This window comes from Prinia subflava, chromosome 4, assembly GCF_021018805.1.
Source record: "Prinia subflava isolate CZ2003 ecotype Zambia chromosome 4, Cam_Psub_1.2, whole genome shotgun sequence".
Classification (NCBI taxonomy): domain Eukaryota; kingdom Metazoa; phylum Chordata; class Aves; order Passeriformes; family Cisticolidae; genus Prinia; species Prinia subflava.
Genome location: NC_086250.1, coordinates 55,665,637 through 55,690,207, shown reverse-complemented (window position 1 = coordinate 55,690,207; position 24,571 = coordinate 55,665,637). Strand labels below are relative to the sequence as shown.

General features: G+C 38.3%; 1 long non-coding RNA gene across 2 annotated transcripts; it reads right to left on the bottom strand.

Annotated features, from left to right (window-relative positions):
• Window positions 1-1,439: 1,439 nt before the first annotated feature.
• On the bottom strand, window positions 1,440-23,237 carry LOC134549391 (uncharacterized). 2 transcript variants are annotated; one of them, XR_010080091.1, is made up of 4 exons: window positions 22,969-23,237; window positions 22,407-22,476; window positions 20,641-20,679; window positions 1,440-3,918 (listed from the first exon to the last, which is right to left on the bottom strand). It is a non-coding gene; the product is annotated as an uncharacterized LOC134549391 (long non-coding RNA). The 2 variants fall into 2 exon arrangements; XR_010080090.1 differs by lacking the exon at window positions 1,440-3,918 and adding an exon at window positions 20,044-20,240.
• Window positions 23,238-24,571: the final 1,334 nt, after the last annotated feature.

Below are 24,571 nucleotides of genomic sequence, written 5' to 3'. Positions count from 1 at the left end.
GAGGAACAGCACCAGAACGCCTGGTATTCGCATCTATGAGCAAAAACAATGACAATACTTCAGCTAATTCACAGTAGCTTCATGTGCATTAGTCACTGGTCCCTGTGTGCTCTAATTACAGACTGCCTTAACACTGCAAACACAGGACATAAAGCAAAGACTTTAAAAAAGTTCTTTTGGTATCTCTTTGTTACTTGCTAGGCTAATGGACAAGATGTTTCAAATACAGATCCGTTTTCTTGGAACGTGACTGTGGCAGTTAATATGATAACAGTAGTATCAGATTAGATGGATTAGGAGGTACTTTGCTCAGGATAGGTTAACCTACCTGGTGCTCTTCATTTAGTTATGAGAAAATCAGACCTTTTTTTTTTTTTTTATTCACAGGAGTAAGACCTAAAGAGTCTTTTCATAGCTGAGCTGTATCTTTTAACCTGAGTTGCTCTAAATATATAACCAAGGGCAGCTAAATCCCATGTGCTGTGGCTCACTGTACAAGTTATAATATTTTTAACTCTTATATTCATGAGATTATGTCAGAATCCCCTTGTTCTGTCATATACATGATTGCTTTGGGGGCTCCAAGAGGTTAAACTCTGACAGTGTCAAGCATAATTATTTTCTGAATATATTCACACCCCCTGCAAAAGCCAATGTTTGTTTGGTTTTGTTTTATTGAAGAGTGTATTCATTCACTTACAACCTTTGATGAGGCTTTCTAAGCTTCAACTGGATGACTAAAATCTGTAAGAAACACAGATTCTCTAAAGCTGATATTATGACATAAAACACATGGAATAAAAATTTTGTATCTTCATAAAAATTCAAGACATAATGTTTATTTTTGCACATTGATGTAGCTATCCAACAGTATGTGTTGGGGCCCATGGTGGTAAACACACTATAATGCACATTAACTTCTTTTTCTGAATTAGTGATTTTATACATATGGAATAAACTAATAATTGTCTACTTTATAATAAATTTGAAGCTTGTAAAATGTGACAGCTGCTGATGGTCTCCACCAGTAGAGGGGAATGGTTTGTCCCAATATTGTGAGTACTATTTGGGTGGCAGGTTTACATAGTGAAAATATTAATAGCATCACTGAAGAGGTAACACTACAATAAGTGGTTCAGGTGGAAATGCTGTGTTCATAAGTGGAAGACCAGGGCTCACAGCCAAAGAGAGTTGAGTTGTGGTAAACTAATATGTTGTCACCCATCCACTGAATCAACATAACTGACCTTGTGTTTGTTTCAGCTTTGGGGAAAATCATTTAATATCAAGCTCTTTGACTGATGTCTACTTGTAGAAATACTGTTTCACTCTGAAATTCTAAGAATTCTTTCTCTGTTATCACAGTAAGTGATAAGTAAGTTTGTGTTAATAACTATACAGAATCACAGAATTGTTAGGGTTGGAAAGGACCTCTGGAGTTCACCCAGTCCAATCCCCTGCCAAGGCAGGGTCACCTGGAGCAGGTCACACAGGAACATATCCAGGTGGATTTGGAATGTGTCCAGAGAGGGACACTTCATGACATCCCTGGTCAGCCTTTTCCAGTGCTCTGCCACCCTCAGTGTAAAGAAGTTGTTTGTGTTGAGCCATAACCTCTTGTGTTTTAGTTTATGACCTTTGTTCTTTGTCCTGTCGATGGCACTATTGTCTTGGCACCTGCTTTTGAGATACTATATGCATTAAGGAGATGCCTTCTCAGTTTTCTACAGACTAAGCAAGCCCAGCTCCCGGAAGCTCTCCACATAAGAGAGATACTCCAGACTCCTCCATGATCTTTGTGGCTTTCGCTGGACCTCTCCAGCAGCTCCTTGTCGTGTACTCAGGAGCCCACACTGGGACACAGCACTCCAGGTGTGGTCTCACCAGGGCTGAGGGGCAGGATCACCTTCCTTGACCTGCTGGCCACACTCCTCTTCATGCACCCAGGATATCATTGGCCCTTCTGCTGCTGGCTGATGAGGAGATTGTCATCCACCGAGACCCCCAGGTCCCTCTCAGCAGAGCTGCTCTCCAGCAGGTCAGCCCCCAGCTGTACTCGGGGTTATTCCTCCCCAGATGGGAGACCCTACACTTGCCCTTGTCAAACCTCATTGAGTTTCCCTGTGCCCAATTCTCCAGCCTATCAAGGTCCCACTGAATGGCAGCAGGGCATTCAGGGGGATCAGCCCTCTCCCCAGTCTCACTCTATCCCTTCATCCAGGTCATTGCTAAACAAGTTGAATAAAACTGGACCCAGTACAGATCCCTGGGGAACGCCATGGGCTGCAGGCCTCCAACTGCATTCTATTCCATTGATCTCAATCCCCTGAGCTCTGTCATTCAGGCAGTTCTTGATCTTCTTCACTGCCTGTTCATCTAACCCACACTTCCTAAGTTTGTCTGCAAGGATGTTGTGTAACACAGAGTCAAAAGCCTTGCTGAAGTCAAGGTAGACAACATCCACTGCTCTCCCCTCACTGACCCATCCTTCCAAGTCATCATGGAAGCTCTTGGATTGGTCAAGCATGCTTCCTCCTTGGTGAATCCGTGGTAACTACTCCTGACGATCTTTACTTCTACATGCCTGGTTATAAACGAAATAAGTAACGTCTTTGTGCTGAAGCATTTACTTTCTACTGTGTAGTAGCTTGATTCTGGCAGCTGGTGATCTTTGCTCCATTCACTGAGAGGAAAGCATAGCAGCTACTTTGAGGGAAGGCATCTTTTCAGCTCATGCTCCAGTGGATACTACACAAAATGTTATTTGTGGAAAACCATAGTAACCCGCCTTATTTATTTTGAGCCCGAACTGTTGTATAGGTTCTTCTCAGTGTTCCCCTCATTGTTAATTCTTTTATATGATTTTAAAAATGAAGTATATTTCTCAAATGAAAAATTCTGACAGCTAATGATCAGACATAAAAATTGACGTCACATATATGTTGATAAAATAAAATAAAACAAAATAAAGTAAAATAAAATAAAACAATCATCACAATTTTCAGTGGAATGAAAAATTTATCACTATATGAAACAGTGAAATGGTAGTGGTATATAAAGAAAAGTCAGGTACAATAACCATATAAATCACATTTCTGGCTTCCATCTAACCACTGATATTCCCTTAGAAATGAAAAGGGGAAAAGTGTGTAAGAACACTTTCTCTACTAGTACAGAGGAGTGAAATCTGGGAAACACAAGTAAATGCCTATGAAGGATCAGCAGAATTAAGGAATGTGGGGACTGGGCCACATGAGGGTGGGGAGAGTGAGAGAACGATCAGGTCCTCCTGGAGGCAGGAATGAGCAGAGTGGGCTGAGCAGGGAGGATGGAGAGCAGCACCCTGACTGGGTGGGACAGGATTTCTGGGAGGCCTGGTGGGAGCAGGAGGGGCTGGTTCTGGTGAGCCATGCAACTCTTTCTCTAGTGATACCCCATGTCAGTACATGAGGTATGTTTGGCATGTGGTCAGAAATCTGACTGAGCATAGCTAGCTATTAGGAAAATAGAAATCCATTTAGTTTAATAACAAAGTTTGGAAAATATTTGCCTCCAGAATTGGGGTAAAAATTATGATGAACAGACCTCCCTCCCTCCTCCAGTTTCCAACATCACTTATATTTTTTTTTTAGTTTACTTCAACAAAAGGAGATTTCTTAAAAAATTTAAAAAAAAAGAAAAAGTGTTTGCAGAGGGTTTTGGCTTGTTAGTTGTATGTCTGCCCAGAAAGTAGTGCTCACTTTCCTCTTCCTTTCCATAAGTGAAAATATTACTCTTCAGTCTGGGTTACCAGCAGCTAAATGTGAAGTGTTTTGTCCTTCTGCTCCTCTCTGCTGATGTCCATTCAGGGAGTTCTCTGAGCTTTGCAGCTTTCCCCAGAGGCTGAAATGCAGGGGGCTGTGGCATGGGTAGCTGTAGCTGTCATCAGTAACAGAAGAGAAAAATGAAAATAGCCACTAGAAAAACTCAATTTCATGGAACAGATATTTTCTGTTTTAATGAAAACAACCTTAATGAAAAAATTACTGGCTAGCTCACCACTCAAGTCTTCTCTAAATCTGTCAGATATACCATTTTATTTATTCACCTCTGGTAGAATCACTGAATCATTTAGATTGGAAAACACCTTTAAGACCATTGAGCCCAACCATAAAGCTAACACTGCCACAATTGATTGGAAGCTAAGTCTCTGCAAAGTTTAGGTTTTTATATTAAATTATGTATTTTAGTGTTAGAATGCCTCTTGACTCACTAGAATAATGATTCTTCAAGAGCAGCAAATTATCCTAATACAGTAGTAGTTTTGTGAAATTTTCCAGTTTATCTTTGGTTACATCAGGAAGGGAAATGATGCTTGTTTTCCTCTTCTGAGTAATTACTTTTTGCATGGCACCTCATGCTTCACTCATTAAGCTCAGAGCTTACTGAGATGACAGTTCAAGAGGCTTTTATGTTTTGTTTGGAATTTAAATATTCTAGGTATTCAGATGGTGTATAGACACGTACTCACACATGTATGTATGGGTGCTTGTGTGGCTCTACTTTTGTATAATAGAACAGTAAATCTTTCCATAGAGATTCCAGTTGATTAACTTCTTGCCAAATACTTGACTTTCTTCCATTTTTCAAAACATTATATCTGCAATTGCTGGAGTTAGGGCTTTAGAATAATTTATTTATAAACCTTGCTTTCATATAGTTATACTTACAATTTCAATCACAATAATAAGTATTATTATAGCACTAAGCAGAGATGCGCCAGATATTTTCATGAAAAAAAAAAAGCAAAAACAAAATAAAAGCTTATCTAAAAAAGGGATTTATGTGTTAGGCTTCAATATGAGAGGGCCAGTTTATCATCAGTATTGTCCATTTAATATCAATATTGGAGATGACCATTGCAGCATGTGAAATAACGCTTCATTCTTCTTTCACTTTGTATCATGCATAAATCTTCTCCAAAAGACATTTCTAGGATTAACATAAGAAATTTTCCCCTGAAAATGTTAAATAACACGGCTCATATTTTGCTTTCTGTATCTCTTCTCTTTTCTTTCTCTGTTTCTCTAATTTTTTACCGAGTTTACCAATTCAGTTTTAATAGGGAAAATTTTCAGTCAATTCTATCCACAGGGGTGTATTTTTAGAGAAAATGTTCTTAAGGGCAAAAGTCAGTACTTACATTACAAAGGAGAGAAAATAGGCTGAAATAGAGGTGGGAAAACAAGAAAACAATTGTCAACTAAGAGAGGCCATTGCATGAAAGGACAGTAGAGGTTCACTCCCCTTTGGGAGCAAGCAGAGTCAGAAGAGAAAAACATGAACAGTAACAGGCCCATAAGAACCCAGAAAGTAATTTGTGGTTAAAAAGAGGCTATGGCTCACAGCTGAAGTATCCAAAGGCTAAAATTAGTAATAGAGCAGAGGCATGACTGTGAGCATAGTGCCAGAGATGTACTGCAGCAAAAAGAGCAACAGAGATTCAGAAAGGCTGGAGAAGTGTTTTGCTTGAATTCTGTTTTGTCCTAAAGTGAGAGAGCTTTCCTTGCTTTGAGCAAGAGAAAAATCAGAATGAATCATCAGCAAATTCCAAATCAACCTCACAAGAGAAATGGGAAATCAAGAAACAGACAGCTTGATACTAAAATAATAAATAGTAGCACTAGACTTTCCCTGCAGAATCCTCTTTATCCTCATGGCAGACTAACTTCCTTAGTTCTGCACTTCTGAGGAAGCAGCAGTGCTGCTTTAGGCTCTAAGTCAAGGTCACTTCATGTATGCAGTACAAATTTGGGGAGTGACTGTTCAATATTGTCAGTGCCTTGTCTTCCTTGTTAGAAAATAGTTTTTCTAGGAAGGTGATGAAGCAATCAAAGGAACATATTCATCAAATCACAGACACATACGATTTAGATAAGGAAAAAAAAAATTTTTTCCTTAAAAAAACAAGCACATCTGGTTACATACTGTGACTGGCCAAAGACACGTATCATCCTATGCTTTTGAAGATAGCAAGGAAGAAATATGCTCTGATTCTGTAAATCTATGTCAGACTGCTATGAATTTAGAAGTAATTTGCTTTGATAACTAACTGGAAAATTAATGTCATTCCTAACAAGAAAGAGCATGTTTATAACATAAACGTGCTGTGATAAAATGCCCTAAGAATGAAATATCCTGGAAAGAATTTTAATTCTTATAAAGATAAGGATTGAAGGAATGCTAATTCTCTCTTTACTGGGTGATGAGGAATGACTATGCACTATAGCTACATACCAAGTGCCTTGAAGAGGCTTATTTTTACAGGAAAGTTTATGAACCTTTTCTTTCTTTTGAATGTGTTAATACACTTTAGTACAAAAGTAAAGACACATAAGGAAAATGAATATTACATTGTGAAAAATGGCCCCACAATTTTATTAAGAACTGTTATGAATAAAGAACTGGAACATGCCTAGCAGTGCTGGAATCATTGCAATCAGATGTTAGGAAGGCAGAAGAACTCAGAAGAAGAAAGGGATGTCAGTAATTTTGTGGTCAGTAAGTATTTCCAGAATTACAAATGGAAATAATTCAGTCTACAGTAATGATTTTTAAAAAGCAATAAAAATGAAGCATTTCTGAGGGATATAAACCAGTTTCACACTAATGATGTAGGAAAAAAACATTCTCTGCATTTCAGATATGTCCCAAAGTTTGTAACAAGTAATTGGGCAAATGAAGGGTAGAATAAAAGAGATGCTGAGAAACTTTATCTGTTTTTTTGGTCTTGGGTTAGAGAAGAGAGCAAAACATAGGGACAATTGGGCTGCTAACCACGAAAAAAATTTAAAATTACCACATTTGAAAAACAGAAAAAGACTCTGGGTTAGATGACATTGCCAGATATGCAACTCCTAGGTGATAATTTTATCAATTATCATAAATTTTACCAATTTATCAAGTGATAAGATGATAATTTTCAGAGATGATAATTTTCATGGCATTAGACATAATGTTTCTTCATTTTCAAATAGAATCACAGCTTTGATAAAAAAAATGTATTTTTTTTGAAAATGAATAAACCTAGCATGATTGTACAAAAGATGGAAAAAAAATTCATCAATTTTGAAATTTTTTTCAGGGACTATCTTGTTTAATTTGAATAAAAGATTTACAGGTTTCAAATACCTGATTCTATTTTCTAAATCAGTGTTATTCCAGTAATGTACACTATTAAACATAATGGTGTGTACTTTATTAAGAGTTTTCTTTTAGAGGGGAATTTCCTGAAAATGTGACACTAATTTTTACAGAAATACAGGGAAAAACCCCAGAATTCTGTAGTGTGCACTACAGGTTTATACTATGAATCTGATATAAACTTATAGATATTTAAATATGATACAAATATTCTAAATAAATCCATTGACACCTTTATAAACTGTGGTTTATCCTTAATTATAGTTAGTTTCTTGGCCATTAAGGAAATATAAAATCTTCATGACTGTTTTTTCTTCTGTGTAATGAAATTTGTTTTATGTGATCAGTTTTCTGAAAAACTGGAAAGGGGACATCTACTCATTCAGCACAAAATTATGGCAGTAGCCACATCCCTCAGCTGCAGCTCCTTGGTCTGGCAGTCTGTTCTGAGGAGCTCTCAGGGTGCTCTGAGCTCACAGTTTAGGAGCTGTGGCATCCTGAAGGTTGCAGCATATTCCACCTGCTGACCTGGCCACAGTGAGGTAGGACAGAGCTGGGGCACTGAAGACCCTGTTTGTGACATTAGCCCTGCCCTTCTTGCTCTTGGGGTAGCACTCAGGAGCTGTGAATGGGAAACCTGTGCCAAAATTAAGCCCAGTGTTTGCTTTGGTGTAAGCCTCTGTATGATGGGTGTAAGGGTGCAGCTGCCGGATGCTGTGAGATTACAGGAGGGAAAATGGATACACATAATTGATAAATTTCAAATACTACTGTCCACCAGTCCATGACTTCCCATCCTCAGGAACCCAGCAACAAGTGGGAAGGAACTGGAGGCTGCTCTTGATATCCAGCAAGATCAGGGGAGAAGTGGTTAGTACAACAAAGAAAAACCCTAATTTTGGCAAAATAACCACAGTTCCAAGTCTAGCAGGTTCAGTCAAAAAGGCTCTCCCTCTTTGCTGAGGGCAATCAAATACCTTCTGTGCTGAGGTCCCAGAATTTTCAAGAACAGATGGTGCCTTTCTGTATGAAATGTTTAATGATGTGTGCTAATGAAGCAGGCTTTTATACTGTTTTGGGACATAGGGGCCCTTTTCAGGCTCCAGGTACACTTTGTTCTCTTTTATCTGGTGGAACTCAGTGAATGAAAAGAATTAAAAGAACTGTTACTTTGCTTGAAGGGAAATTCACAGCAGCCAGGGTGCCAAATATCTACGTATATGTTAATCAACTCCAAATGTATCTGCAGAAAGAAGATTGTTTAAATGAACTGCATAATTCAACATATCCCCCCAGCCCTCTTTAAGATTTTTTTCCTTCTGCAGCCGTTTACTATGGGAATGTGTTATTTTATCCCAAAGTGCTCAACAATAACAAGTGTTACTGAGCTTTTTTCAGCAAGAGGTCCTTGTGAAGCCCTTGCCAGACCAGCTTGCCACATGCCTGTTTGTAGATCTCCAGACACTGAGCTCTTCTGTACAGCAGCATCTACAGAAACCACAAAAGTGACCATTTCCTCCTGGAGAATCCTTCCAGCCTTCTGGAAGAAATGTGCCAGGGAAATATTTGGCAACCAGCTATGACGATCACCATCTCAGACATCCTTTGCACCATCTCACCTGTGCAGCAGAAGGACAGACCCCTGAAGACTCCTGAATTCACCACGCCATGTCATGAAGGATTGTCTCAGCAAAGGTACAAGAGGACTGAAGTAAAATGTTGGATGATCTAAATTTTGTCCTTTTTTAGCTGACAGATTTTTGACATTTCAAAAACTGTCATAGCTTTATTTTAATGTTGTTAGATACATCTCTGAGGTCTCTCACACGGGTTAACAGTAATTCTGTTAATATATGTATCAATGTCATTATCAAATGCTATCAGTGTTATCAAGGTCTAAGCATCCACAGTTAGCCTGAATTCTGAGTAACTTCTGCAGCTGTCCAGAGGAATATTTTAGCAAGGGAACATATATTTGGGCCTTGTACTGACTCATATTTGAAAAATCCTGCTTTGAGTCTCTGCTTATATGGAGATGATGGGAAAACTCTTTGTTCACATGGTTCCTTCAGAGCTGAGAATGAGACTCTGAGCTCATGCAGCACATCTGCCAGGAAGGGAAGGTGGTTTAGATTTCCCTCCCTGATCTTTACTAGGGGAGCTTTCCTGCACAGAGCTCCTGATGCAGCAGGTGTTTCTGGCTATTTTGTTGTGTATCTGAGCATTCCTACTCAGTTGTTATTTTGGCATGCTGCCATGGCTTTGCTGACAGATGGGAATGCCACTACATGTGTACCTGGGACATAGAAAAATGGGATTTCATGAGAGGCACTGGAAGTCTTCATCTTCAGAGCTTTCTTCTCACTGAATTTCAAAGGCCTGCTGTAAGCAATGAAAGCATGGGAACCTTGAACTGAAGGTCAAATTAGGATTGTTTTTGTCTGATAAGAAATGCTTGGCAAAGCATACTTTTATGCTATGGTAGATATGAATATATCTAGTTTTAATTACAGAAGTAATTTTTAGCTGTTTAATAAGTTAAAGATTTCATAATGGCACATTTATCATTTTTTCTCAGTGTCTTTTCCAGTTTTCAGTGAAAACCACAGTGGGGAACAAGATCTTGTCCATGACAGAGTATGGTGTTGTGGAACACTCCTCTCCTTGTGAATAATGACTGTTGCCACTTGGTAGATTGGAAATATGAAACAGATGGATTAATTTCTGGTTTAGATTTAAAATTACTACCTCTTTCTCGAATTTTTTTTTTGACTGCACATGGATCTGAGCAGAGCTTCACATGTTAGAAAACACATGGGGAAATTTATGTTTGCATTGACTGCCAGTGGGATTTTGCATATGGACTGATAATCAAATTTTTGATATTTCTTGGACTGGGAGTAGAAATGTAACCTTCCATGGAGTGAAGGCAAGGAGTTAAGATACATACATATATGTATATATATCTAGCTTTACAGTATGTTTTCAGTCATCATTGCAGTGCTCTGGGGAAGCCATGGATTCACCTCAGAACTTTCCTTGGAATCCTGAAGATGTAGAATTTCATTTAAACCAGAAAATTCCTATGATTTGTTGTCTTTGTGAACATTTCCTTTTAAAGAAGGAAGTGTACAGATATCCAAAGTATATCATTTGCAGAAGACATACTACTGTCATCTTTCAGGTGTTATAAGTTCAGAGTTGTTCTGTTCTGTCATGAAAAATAAGAAGTGACTGTGAAGCTAAGAGAAAAGAAATTTTCATTTCTGAATTTTTGAAAAATTATCAGCATGCTTCTAAAAAGAGTTCTGTACGTGGTTAACGTGGAGGTGGGCTATCAAGTTTTTAATCTCCACAAGATGGCTAATACCTGCTCAAAAGGCAGTGAAGCATGTAGGCTGTTTCCCCTGCAGTCGCTGTGTCTCTTTCCACTGACTCATTGCTACAACAAAATGTACCTCTTCCATTCCCTCAGCTAGCTTTAAAAAATATTTTGAACAGTGTGTCAGATTAAAATGGTGCAAGTAGGCAATTTGCCCTGAGGTAAACCCTTCTATTAGACAATTCATGAGGAAATTATGAAAAGTTTTTCCTGGTTATGTTTTAGATAATTAGAACAAGAAAACAAAAGCTGGAAGAAAAAAAACCCAACCCAAACCACCAAAAGATACTAATGCTGATACCAGATATCAAGACCATGTCTTGAAAATTATGCACAAAATTGTGTCACGAAAAGAACACAGGTTATTTATTTGATTTCTGTGCCATTTTTCACTATAAATTTATGATTTACTGTCATAATATTACCTCCCCCCTCAAGAGTTTTTCTCCCAAGAAAGTTTGCATTGCAGTTTTTAACAGGTCTATATTGTGGCTTGAAGGTTTTTTTGGGTTTTTTTTGGTTTTTTTTTTTTAACTGACAGAGTGAGGCATGATATTAACAGGGAAAAAAACCCCTAAAACCTCTTTGCTAATTAACTCATAATGGATCCCATGAGGAATAATTGTTTATAATGAAAAAAAAGTTAACTAAGGATACACATAAGGACATTGATCAGGCAATTTTTCTGTGCATTTGTAACTAGATGATCTGTAGGTGAGAGAGTTTCAAGGGGTCCAGCTAAGGCTTGGAGACCAGAGTTCACTCTTTCTCATTTGACTGTGATCTCAGACCTTCCAAAGGTGTTATGTTGGCTTGAAGTTTCTCAGATTGCTAGAGAGCATTGCTTAGAGCAAGTCCTGGGAGATGTTGTGTTAAACAGGGGCAGAACAACTGCAGGAAAGGGAATAACAAATAAAATTGTCCATTTGCATCAGGGGAATCAAACACCTTTGTGTGTGCTTGAGGCAAGACCAAGACAAGGAAAGAGGCAAGCAGCCCCCCCTGTTAACAAAAAACCCCAACCCAAACCAAAATGTTAAACCCAACCAAACCACATGAGGTGACATCTTCAATCCCAAAGTTTATCAGAGTGCTCAAGAGCCCTGGACTCCCATACTTGTCCTTCCTTTCCTGTTCCTCTCAGGAGTGAAGAAGTTTCCCTCAGCACTGATCCAAATTGGAGGTATAGCTTGTCTATTATGGTCTCCTTCACTTCATAAAGGGGGTGATGGTCCAGGAAATGAAGATCTAGATGTGCCAAGCCACATTAGTAAAGTACAAGCTGACACAACAGGATGCAAGGCTAGCTGAAGGCCACAGGTGTGCTGATACAACAGCATGCAATTTAATCACCAACCTATTGCAAATTTATTTTTGAAAAGGCTGCTTTCAGAAGCATCATAGATGAAAATACTCACTGGCAGGAGGAAGGAGCAGATGTTTAGCTCTCTCCGAATTTCTACAAGCTTTCTCAGAAACGGGTAGCAATCATTTAAGGAGACTGAAGAAGAGCAGAAACATGAGTAACTGCATGTAGTTAAGGAAGGACAAAAGTTAACTGGATAACCTTTGTGACAGCAAAATCTACAAGTCTGTGGAGAATTTTCCTGAAGGAAATGGTGAAAGCTTTTCTGATTGACATACATAGACTAGATTAAACAGAATACTTAATGTATAATTGACAAAAATCATGCTTTAGTGCAGAAGGATAGAATATTCTAACAGTTTTCTGTAGCTAGGATGTGCAGTACAGAAGCAATAAAAAAATGGAAAGATTTTTTCCCTGCACTATTTACTTTTTTCTGATTTTCTTTTCCTTTGGACAATGAAAAAAACCAAACCCACCCAGACTATGTAAATAAAATCAATCAGCCAATGTTGTAGTTTAAATTTTGGGGGGGGATCCCGGGGAGGGTTCCCCGGGAGCCCCCCGGGCTCTAGGGTCGTGGGTGTTCCGGTGCTGGCAGGCAAAGAGACTCCAGACGCTGCTGAGGTGCTGATGGGATGAGGGTTTATTCAGAGTCTTACCCCAGGCAGGCAGCATGGGGTCACTGAGGGAGAGGGGGAAGGGAAGGGGGAGAGGGAGAAGGGGAGAGGATGGGGAGAGAGCAGTCCCCGAAGACCACCAGGGCAAAAGAGGAGGAGCCCTCTCTGATTGCACCCTTAACACAGAGGTTCAAAGAGGGCGCGGTGACATTCTCCAGCCAATAGAGTCTAAGATACATGATACTGCAGGGAGGTTACAGACTTAGGATAAACTATACACTTTTCAGGGGTGAGCCAGAGCAAACCATTTCCATAAAATGCAATTCCACAAGCCAAATATTTAATTTATGCTATACTGTCTGGTTATTGCATCTTCTCATGAAATCCTGAAAAAATGACAAACTGTGTCCTGCTCATCTTATGCTGCATTCTGAATAATACTGCAGTGAATAGTGCACCTTAATTACGACTTGTGCTTTAACCTGGTGGTACAACAAAATTAAGACCTTGATCAGTTTACAGATCAGATTTATAGTCTGTTCCACCATAGGGTATTTATCTGAGAACAATTTTTTAACCTCAAATTTCAGGTTATTCCGCATAAAAATACTGTGGAAAAGTAAGTACTCCTTGCCAGCAAAATATTTTGCAGTGTTATGCACTGGTTCAATATGTTTTTGTAGAAGGTTACCTCCATAATGTGAAATTGTAGGTTTAATATTTTGCTTCTTTTTAGGCAGATGACTAAGGTCTCAGATAGAATATTTTCAGGCGGCATTGTAGGAGAGGTTAATTAAAATGAACAATATTTTGTCAGTTGTAAAAGCCTACAATTATGTAGAACCTTTTTCTATTTTTAAGCTACTCTCAGACACAGCGATTTTTGTTTATAGTCTGAAGAACAAGATGATCTGACACTCCCTGCACTTGCAGACATTCTGGAGCTCATACGCTGGTGTCATTCTTCTGTAAATTTGGAGAATCAGATTTAATTCTACGACGTTATTCTATAAGTGAGTAACTACATATTCCAAAAACTTTAACATTATGTCAGGATTGTTCACTGTAGGCTAAGTTGCATCTATACCTGGTTTCACCTCCAGTAAAGAAAAAATATATACTTGTCTCTTTGCTGACCTTACATTATTATAGGAGAAGGCAAAAAAAATTCCCCTATCTTATGCACCATTTTAAATATTGTTTTACCCTCTTTTGAATTCCACTCTGATACACAGATCTTTCAGCTATTCAGGCATATGTTTGGGGGAAATAGCAAGTCCAATTTCAATAATGGTAAGAGCTCTATAAAAATCACCAGAGCAATTGTATTAGGCTCAAGCTGCTGCTTTCTCATAGTAATGATCTGGAAGTAAAATAAAACCAAACAAACCCAGACACAGACATTTCTTACAGTACAGTCTACTGTAGCTGTCTATTTCTACTCTACAGATCAGCCACATTTATTATGAAGACAGTTCTTTCAAGACCTTGTTTTTAAAAAATAATTTTGTAGGAAAGAGTACCAACAAAACACCACATTCTTAATAATATAATTAATTAACAAGTAAATTTCTGCTTGCAAATGAAAGACCTGTCTAAGGGTTATTGAAAATCTACCTTATAAAGCTTTTTTCATGCTGATACTTCCAGTGAAGTCATTAGCACTAAACAGTCTGGCAATGTTCATTTACCATGTAAAAGTTTTCGAGCATTTAGGAACTTCTAAGGTTTTTTTTCAAAGGCCAGGAAGTTTCCAGGTATGGAAGCAGATGTACCTCTGTAATATGTGATGAGTGACATACCTTAGAGGGCTGGAAGATGGCAATAAAATGTGGGTAATACCCACATTTTTAGACTAAAAATTTTGCAGATAAACTAGCTTTTCAGATGAATCATTAATTTAATTTTCCTTCCACTAGCCAGCCATTATATATTGGTGAGTGGTTATTCTAAAGAAAACAGGTAATACTGACATATTTTTTGTTTTAGTATGATTGCCATATTTACACAATTTTGCTTATAAAATATATTTTTAATTATATATTATAGTCAGATACTACCACATTATCAATTTTATTAGTTTCTAAACATGATATAAATCAGAAGATTTACAAGACATTTAAGCAGCTTGAAATCCTAGAGAGACTGAACTATAAAATTATGTTTGTGTTTGTGTATGTGTTTGTGTTTTTAAAATACTACTTCCTAAGAATCAAACAATTTCTCTTATATTAGGAAGTTCAACATCCACCAAAGCAAATGACAGAGAAAATCCAGTCTCTCTGATGAGGGCTGGGGTAAGACAAGTTGTCTTAGGAAAACTGAAACTTGCAGATAGGAAAAAAGCCATATTTATGTAATAACATTATAAAGGCACTTCACTTCTTTGAGATAAAATTATGGGCCTAGAGCAGGAAAAGCCTCCTCACTTAGTCTTCAGGAACTGACCATCCTATAATGTAAAGCTTGACCTCATTTTAATTAGGTATTTCTGAGATGTGCCCACTGTGCCAGTCTGATCAGGTTTTTCCACACACCTGAGGTTTGTTGGTGCCCCACTGGCTGTGGTGGGATCTCCCTCAGAAAAGTGTTATCAATGTCAAGGGCCACAGTGAAAGGAGTGAAATGATCCCACTTACTCTACAATCCCCTTATGCTCATCTAAAGTTTTGCTTTTATTCATACTTTTAACAATCTGCTTCCACATCCCTTAAGGAATGCACTGATTGATAGTGGTTTTAATTTCCAGTGATGAAAATCCTCATTGATTCCCTTTGGGGAGGAAGTCTGACCATCCAGCTTCTCAGAACTCTGCCTAGCTGGTTTTTGGCTATGTGCAAGGTGAGAGACTTCAACCTCCCTGGGCAATCCGTGCCACTGCTTGGTCAGCTGCACAGTACACGAGTGCTCCTGTGCTCCAATGGCACCTTGTCTGCTTCAGTTTGTGCCCATTGCCTCTGTTGCTGTCTCCAGGCACCACTGATAAGTGGCTGTATCATTGTTCCTTGGACCCTTCAGGTATTTTTTCACTGATGAGTGAAATTAAGAATTAATAAACAATTGGTGAGGCAAGATGTAAATTTTCAGGTCAGAAGTATAATACAGAAAAACAGGACAAAGGAACAGCTACTCGAAAAATCAGTGGCCACCTGAGGCAAAATTCAAAGATATTCAGAAGTCCCTTTTTTCAGAAGGATTGAGAAGTAAGGAAGCAATTCTTCACTGTAGCTACTGGACATAGGCATAGGAATAAGATGCAACAAAATGCAAACTTATTTTTCCTGTTCTGCTGCTGCTTCTGCTTTAAGTATGTTGTTTCATTGTTGATGGTAGTGTGAAACAAGCATGATCAAATGTCCCAAAATGGATAGACTGGGAAATTAAAGAACATTGCAAGTTTAAATAAAATCAGACCTAGATTGTGGGTTCTGTTAGTCAATTGTATGGATATGAAATTTGTGAGAATGTGTTTTTGAATTCTTTTAGGAAAAATATATTGTAGTATCTTCTGGAGGGGCTGGTTTAATTGCAGTTGAGTATCTGATGCTTCATTAGGTTCAGTCCACTTGAACAAGAGTGACGATCTGTCTGGATGAGATGAAGTGTTGTAATTCTGAGATCTCTAAAAACTGCACAACAGCCAGTGCAGAAGTGGGATGAGATTGTACATAAAAAGGCTGTATTCTGTCTCCTTAACTGCCTTACAGCAGCTGAAGAAAGCATGAATATATGCATAACATTTAGCTTTTTACAAGACTAAATCTGTTGTTAAACTATGATACATAATGTGATTTTCCAGCAAAAATATACTATAGTTACATAAAAATTTGAAATAAATCATTATGTTTCTTAGGCTTTAAATTTATTCTATAAAAGCGCTTGTTTCTGATCCTATCAGAAAAGAAGTTGCATGCAGTCACAGTACATGAAAATTTACTTTGTGTAACGTGGTGCATAACAGATCTCAGGGAAGGCTGACCTCAGTTCACCCTTAGGCATGGTTACAAAGGATACTTAAATGAGCATTTCTAGCAAAAATCACAAGCATCAGATTTAGGACAAAAAATGCCATGTGATAGCACCTAATTCTCCAAGTGTGAACCGGCCAATAAAAAAATGTTTTATAGTAATTTTCTTTGTACAAATAAGGTGAACTTCTAGATTTATAGGCAACCCTGTTTTGAAATTTAATAGGGATTCAACACAACAATTTACACATAAACCTCAGGAGAGAAGTTAATTAGAGCCAGATGACAGCAAGATGCCACATTTGGAGAAATCCCCTTTAAACAACCACCTTACTGTAGTGACTTGAGTCAGCTCAGTTTATGGCAAGCAGAAAGGAGCTTTTCTTAGCTGCTATAAACTGGTGCGCACACTTCAGCACGTGAAAGCAACACCCCCTTAAAAGGCACAGTGATTGGCTGCAGGATTTAGAGCTTTATAACTGGTATCCCGGGTGACCAACTCTGGATGATACAAAAGCAAAAGCCTGGACAATATTACGGCTTCACATGACAAGAATTGTGTTTTTGTTTTTCTTTAATCTGAATCTGAAAGATTATACCTTTGTTGTGTACATTCCAAATCAAAGTCTCTGATACTGCTAGGGAAAAAAAAATTAAACTTGAGAGATGCTGCCAACTTCAAAGCTACACTTCAGCCTGTATTTTTATCTGCTATTACAACATGCAAACAAATTAGCTGAAAGAGACTTCAGGAGGAAAATATTTTCCCAGTTGCTTTTACTTTTTTTGGGTTTTTTTCCAACCAAGTACCTGTGTTTCTGAGAACAGGTTGGATCCAATGCTATTTTTGTCTAATTTTTGTCTGGATGCGCTTTACGCAATCCACCGGCTATCGTGTTTGGGGAGGAGAGCAGGAGAGACTAAAAAAAACCCTGAAATCTGGAATGGAAGGGCTGCACAGAAGTGGAGGGCAGGCAGACCCGTGGCAGTGTTTGTGTGGTGGCCCCTGTGACCCAGCTGGGTGTGACTGTGAGAAGGGCAGCGCTGGCCCTCAGCCCCAGCGCGTGGCCCTGAGGGACGGGCCCCAGTTCTTGCTAAGGCTGCACCCCGCACTGTGCCAGAGGGGTCTGCTGGCCCCTCACATCACCCACAGTGTTTCTGTACCCCTCCTGCTACAACCTTGCAAATCTAAACTGTGGAAATCAGCTCCTGGACTGAAATATGGTGATTAGTCTGCTCTGAAGAGTGCCATGAGGCAGCAAAACCAGACACCCGAGAGTGAACTCATTCCACTTGAATCGTGTCCTTTTTGGCTCTTCCTTCCTCAGCTTTTCCTCTGTGGCAAGGCCAGTTGCTGCTCATCCATCAGGTGGCAAAAATCACAGTACCCCTAACTATCTGAGGAAACACCATTTCTCCAGGATGTTTTAGGATAGATCTGTTACAGGCATTTTCATACTACAGAGCTACAGGAATGACGAGAACCTGAAAGGCATTGCAGGTTTTGCCTTCTCCCAAAAAAGATGGACTCACAGTTTCCCATAATTAGATATTTCCAAGCCAAATTGTTATGATCATGCTGAATAAATGTTTGAATTAACTCTTTAAGGATTTTCTGAAGAAACCAAATAAATTCCATAAAAATGTTTAAAATGTTTAACTTGAAGACATGATGAGACCACCACTTCCCATAATGAACGGGTTACAGGTCAAATTGAAACACATTTTGCTTGGTTTTGACATTTTTAGGCATATGATTGAGATTATTCTTTTACAGTGATTTGTCTCCCCAGTTATATATTACCCTTTCAAATATTGTATCTTCTACATAGGCCAGAAAAGGCAATTGATGCCTGTTTACATCATTGTAAAAGAGCACAGGATCAAAAAGTAATATCTGGAGGATTTTGCCAGAGAATGTCCTACTCATCAATGACTGTGTTCTAAGATTCCACAGTTAACCAATGCTTGTAGTCTCTCAAACGTAGACCCTGCCAGTGCCATGTACAGCAAATGTTTTTAAGTCGAATGTCCCGACACTAAGTCAATTAACATAAAAAAATTCAGGGTTACAGTAAGAACTTAGTTACATTTTCTAGCTGGGTTTAAAGCATTTCCAGAAAATATAACAAGATTTTTGTGTCAGGCAGACACAGATATAAATATACTAAGTGTTCTTTCTAATATATATAACCTTAAATGCTTTGCTAAATCTCCAGTTAATCACTTAACAATTCAACATAGAATCAATCCACAGCTAATAAATACCCCCTATTTTTTCAAATATTGGAAGACCATTACTGATTTCTGACTCTGTCAAATTTGCCTGAATTCGTTTAAGCCAGTTTGTAGTGCTTCGGAGACATTTTGCTAAATATTTGCTGGAAGTACAAATACAACATTCCAAACCTCCTTAAATGTTTGTTCACAGCCTATTATTTTTCAAAGACAAACTTTATATTCCATTGAGATGGTGCTTTTATTATGTCTTGTTTTCAGAAATAGAGGGGGTTTTTTCTACTGACTGTGTGAAGTTTGAAATATCCATGACCTTATGGCTATTCATAACAGCTTTTTCTTTTCCTACATGTATTTGTTGAAACATTCATATGACTCTGTCCTGAGGTTTAAGCATTCTGTCTGGCAGCACAGCGTGTTATTGATCTGTTAGCGTGTAGGAGCTGACACCTGAAGCTTCATTCTGGGGTTCTTGGGCTGTCTTTACACTTCTGCCACACTGTCCTCACAAGGTGTGTTCCTTTCAAGAGTGAAAGCCAGTGTGGCAGATATTGACTTAAAGGAAATTTGGGCCATGACGAACAACATGTACAAATAATTAAGACAAAATTTGTATAGCAATTGAGATCAGATCATGTAGCTTCCAGCCTTATTATTGACCCTAGGACTCTCTTTGTTATTTGGAGAAGAAAGAGGAAGAGAATGAAAAAAAACTTGTTGGACAATAAAGAGCATTTCTTTCTGATCTCTCTCATTCATAGCAGAGTATTATCATGTAATATCCACACATATACATCATGGTCTATATCAAATTTTGAGATTTTTCATAATTTATGCAGTGTCTGAAGAAAACTCACAAATCTATAACTCTAAAATCAAAACTCATATGAAGTTTTAGACAAGTAGAAACTTTACAGAATGCACTTCTCACTTCAAATTAATTTATTCTATATTTTGCTTTGCTCAAACTCCCAATTTTGAGGGTTACTGGCATCAATGCCCTGAGAATGACATGGGAAAGCTACCTCTGTTCTTGTAGATTTCAGCATTACATACTTACCCACAAGTACAATTGTCATAGTCTTTTTAATCACCTATAATCTAGGTACTGCTGAGTGATTGATTAAGAAACTGTGTTTAACCCATCAGTTTTGAAGGACATGTCTAACAGGAAAAACTGCTTACGTATCAAACAGTGACAAACAGAAAAGAAATAGTTTGCTTAGTGGGGAAAAACTCTCTTTTATATTGTTTTCCAAAATCAGCAGTCATCACCTACCATCTGTTCTTGCTTTCTGCGTGGATCTTCTGGATTTGATTGACGTTCTTCCCAATGGCAGAACTTTCAGTGCATGTTAAGTTACACAAGAGAACCAATTTAAGCATCTCTTGTGTATAAATTAGCTAGAGAGTCTTAGAGATATACTGCTTATCTGATGGCATAATTGAGCCCAAAGCTCTATCATTGATCTTTCACAACTTGGCTGTCAAATATAAAAAAGTTAAAAGAAAGGTAAGGGAGGGAAATCTTTTCATCAGAATTATAACTTTCTCAGCTTCTCATAGAATTGCATTTCTTTTGCAGATAAATTGAGAGAAATTTAAATGTAGCAGTAAAGCTCATGGTATATTTCTGACAGAAAAAAATGGGCTATTGAAGTAAATGCTAGGGAGCTCTGTATGTGGAAAGATTGGTATCTTACCCATAGTCATCAAATGTCATTAGTATTTCCTTTTTCAATGTTTTGGTATTGCAAACTTACATTTGTTACAAAACTGACTTTTACTCCATGCTGTTAGCTAAACAATTAGGAGGACACTTAGGCAAAACACCCATGAAATTTCCCAATATTGAAACAAGATTTGAGATACAGCCATACTAACCCTTGACGGTATTGCAAGAAGATCTGTCTGGCAAAATACCTGGAAAAAAAATTGGTGATCATATTCCTTTCTCCCCATCCTGTCACATAATTCAATATTTTTGAATGTTTCACTGTGTCCATTGTAAATAGTTTGCCCTCCAAATGTTTCCATAATTTAAAACTGATGCTCTTGTCAGCACTTCTGACAATACTGTGTTGTTTATATTATTTCAAATGCACTGAATCAGGGGATAGTCCAGTAACAGGCCTGCTATAAAACCACTGCAGCCTAAGTTTCTTCTGAATCTGTTATGATTATGAAAATAACATATATAGAGATACACATACATATATACATATATGTATATATGTATGTATATATAATTTTTGTTTTTCACAGTGCAGAATCATTATCCAAAGGATCAGATAGAGAGCAAGCATGTGACCTTCTTATAGTAAGTTAAAATAATAAGTGATGAGACAATGGTGCTGCTGTTGCATAAATGTATCTCATCTTGCAAGACAGTAATTTTCTGTGGGATTTGAACCTGTTATGAGGCTCAGAACTGTGTGACTGCTCCAGTCTTCCTACAAACTGACCTCAAATTAACAATAAAATGTAGACATACACAGAGGAAAACATGCACATACGAGGGCATTGAAATCTTACAAGTAAAAGAAATTTGTCACTGCAAAATGCAACAGAAAATCAGAGGACAGAAAAATTTAGGCAAAGGTATACGATACATTAGTACTATATTGCTAACACTCTTGACATTTACCAGCAAACTTCCAGCATTTAATTCTTCAGACCCACACACCTATCCTCTAGGTCTGAATTTTCCCAGCACTCTATGAGTAAATGGTTGGATTCCAGAAGTGGATGACTAAGGACTTACATGTAATATATAGGGCATATCTTGAGATAATAACTGTTACAGACCACTGCAAAATTTGTACTTAATGAATTTTGGTGTTGTTGACCTTATGCATATCATATTTAAAGTAAATCTAACATAAGGTTTTATCTTCTTTCATTGCATCCTTTTCTGTTACATCAGAAAAAAGTGTAAGAGCTATATATTCTAAAAAATGTAAGACTGGGACATATGGAGAAAGCCACCTCTGAACTCTGCTGGCTGGGTGCATTTACTGTCTTTGGCCACTGGAATACAGGAATCTGTGTAGGACGTCATCTGTGTAGCAGATGAACTCTGCTGCATGGGATAGTGTGCAGCAGAATAAAATGGAAGGGAACTCCTGCTCTCAGCAACTTTGGGCATGTACTACCATCTCTCCCCATTCCTCCTCAATAATTCTGTCCAAATTGCCTTTTATTGGTGAATTTTTGATTTAATGTACTTGTGCTTAATTCCCTATGTAAAAGGAATTGTCTTTTTCAGTCTTTCTGCAGGACAGATCCTAATTTTACAAGTGTTATTAATAGATGTTGGTTTTTTATTTTGATGACTCCAAAACGCCTGCATTGTTTATTTTGAACTAAATTAATTTTAGGTAGTAACAAATTTTTTCAACCAGTGTTTGAATAACCTTGACATCAGAGAACAATTTTTTTTTACTTTCAAACTGATCACCTTGACAGCCAACCACTTCAAAGTGCTCTTCGAAATATATAATAATAAAATTCTTTGATATTTTTACCTGGTCTAGTGTAAGGTACCCTGTCCATGGCAGGAGGATTAGAACTTGATGATCTGTAAGGTCCTTTCCAACCCAAACCTTTCTAAGATCACTTTGTTTTTCCATGCCCTGTGTTCACCATACCTGTATAGCAGTGCAGAATGACTTCTTTCAGCAGATCTAGACTGGGTTTTCATCTAGGTCCCTTCTCAGTCTGTAACAAGACAGATCTGATTTCACTTCAAAAAAAAAAATCAAACAGCTTAAGTTAAATGTTACTAAAAAAAGATGTGTACGGAGACAGAGTACACAGCACCAAGGCTGAGACTAGGTTTGGTCAGAGGATGGAATTTCGGAAAGTGATGCATTTTCAGAGGACAGCAAAACAATCTGAGTGCTGGCTGCATGCTGTGCTGGCAGCCAAACCTCAAAATCCCCATTGACTCACACTGGTCTTAGAAGGTGCAGGTTTTTGTTAGCTATGGGCTGGTGATGGGAAATAAGGATGTCTGTCCTGTTCAGAGGCAGTAAGCCCCACATTCACTGATGTCCTGACAGCTGTCTGACTGTTCTGCCTTGTATTTTCCTCCCCCAGCCAGAGTTTGTGGCTGTCAAAGTGTCAGGATACTTAGCCTGGAACTGGCCCTGCACCTATCCTGGAGAGACTTTATATATGATCTGTAAATCTGTTGGCATTATTACTTACAAGCAGGTAAGGTCCTATTTCACAGAGGAATCTTTTGACAGAAGTTCCCAACTTTCCTTCAGTTTCTTTGTCAGTCATTCCTTAAATGAGGTTTTGTCTCTGCATCTCTCTGGCTTGGCCTCCCTCTCAGTTTGAGTTCAACAGTTACTCCCCTTGAAGGTAACAGAAAATTCTTTAGGCTCCACTGGCATTCATAATATTAAGCACAGACAGCTTTACAGTTTGCCCTTGTACAATTTTGGAAGAAACAGGATTGTTCAGAAACCTTCATTTTCCATCATTCTTTAAAGAGAGCTGATAGCTGCATCCACTCTGAGGCCACTCTTGGACATATTTGGATGTGAGGAAGAATGAAGACCGTCTGTAGCAGATCCAGCCAGATATGGAATGGATGCAAGAATGTGCTGCACTCATTTGAAGTATGTTATATGAGTTTCCAAGAGGCCTGGGCAGAGTTCATCACTGTCTCCTGGAAAAAGCTTTTGCACAGTCCCTTGCACCAGAACGCCTGGACAGGCACACAAACAGGCAATCTCAGCTTAGACCCTTTGATGTGCATGATGCTATTAGCCAATACATCTTTTTATCATAGCTGAGTTGCCAGGTAAATTGTGAGAAGTAATTGAGTATCTGGAAGGATCCTGTTCATGGGAAAGCTCAGCTAAGGCTCCTCTCCTCAGTGACTCTAAACACATTTCCACCCTTCCTTAAAAACTTGATGTAATCTTGTTTCTACTGAAGTTTCTGTTGTGACAATCTGCTGGAGTCAGAATGCAATCCATGTAATTTGGACATTTGGGCACGGTTACATCTCACGTACACCTGGGTACAGTATGGGACGTAAAATTAGAAGCAGAGTCACCTTGGCTCCCTCAACAGCAGGTGGGGAGAGAGGCACACAATGAAAACATTTGCTCCCTTATATCACCTGGCTTTCATTGACTCACCCTTTAAGTCAGGCCAGGTGAATCCAGGAATAATTGGGCTAATTTTCAAAGCAGGTAGCTACCAACAGCTAGATATACCATAAAGTATCTGTCGGTAACTGGTCATAAAGAATACAGGTCTGAGCACAGAATTGTGATCAACCATATGTTCCTGGGAAAGGAACTTTTGTTCCCCATATTAATTCAGCACATTTTTGTCAAGGACAAAAACTTCTTCTGGTTTCAGCTTAACCTTTCTGTTTGAAAAAAAAATCTTATTATGAAAAATATTTAAAAAATAAGGAAAAAAACTAATAAAGTGAACTTGTTGGAGTGGTAAATCTGAAACTTGTATGCTCTCCTGGGGTCACAACAATCAATCTTCTTGAGCTGGTTGAAAACCTCATTCTGGCCTTATCTACAGGATGTTTTTCTACTTTCATATTTGTCTTGGAAAAAGGAATTTTTTTCCTTATACACCATTAGCTAAGAAAAAAAAACAACTGGGCAGGGGTATTCTTGCTTTTTCCTACAATCTTTAACTGTTATTTATCAAAGAATTTTCATACTGTAATGTGATAAATAGAGGGAGTGTGCCTCAGGACTCTGGACAAGTGGGAGTGAGTCTACTTTTGCCACTGGTCCTGACAGATGTGTTTCCTTGGGAGGTCACTTTG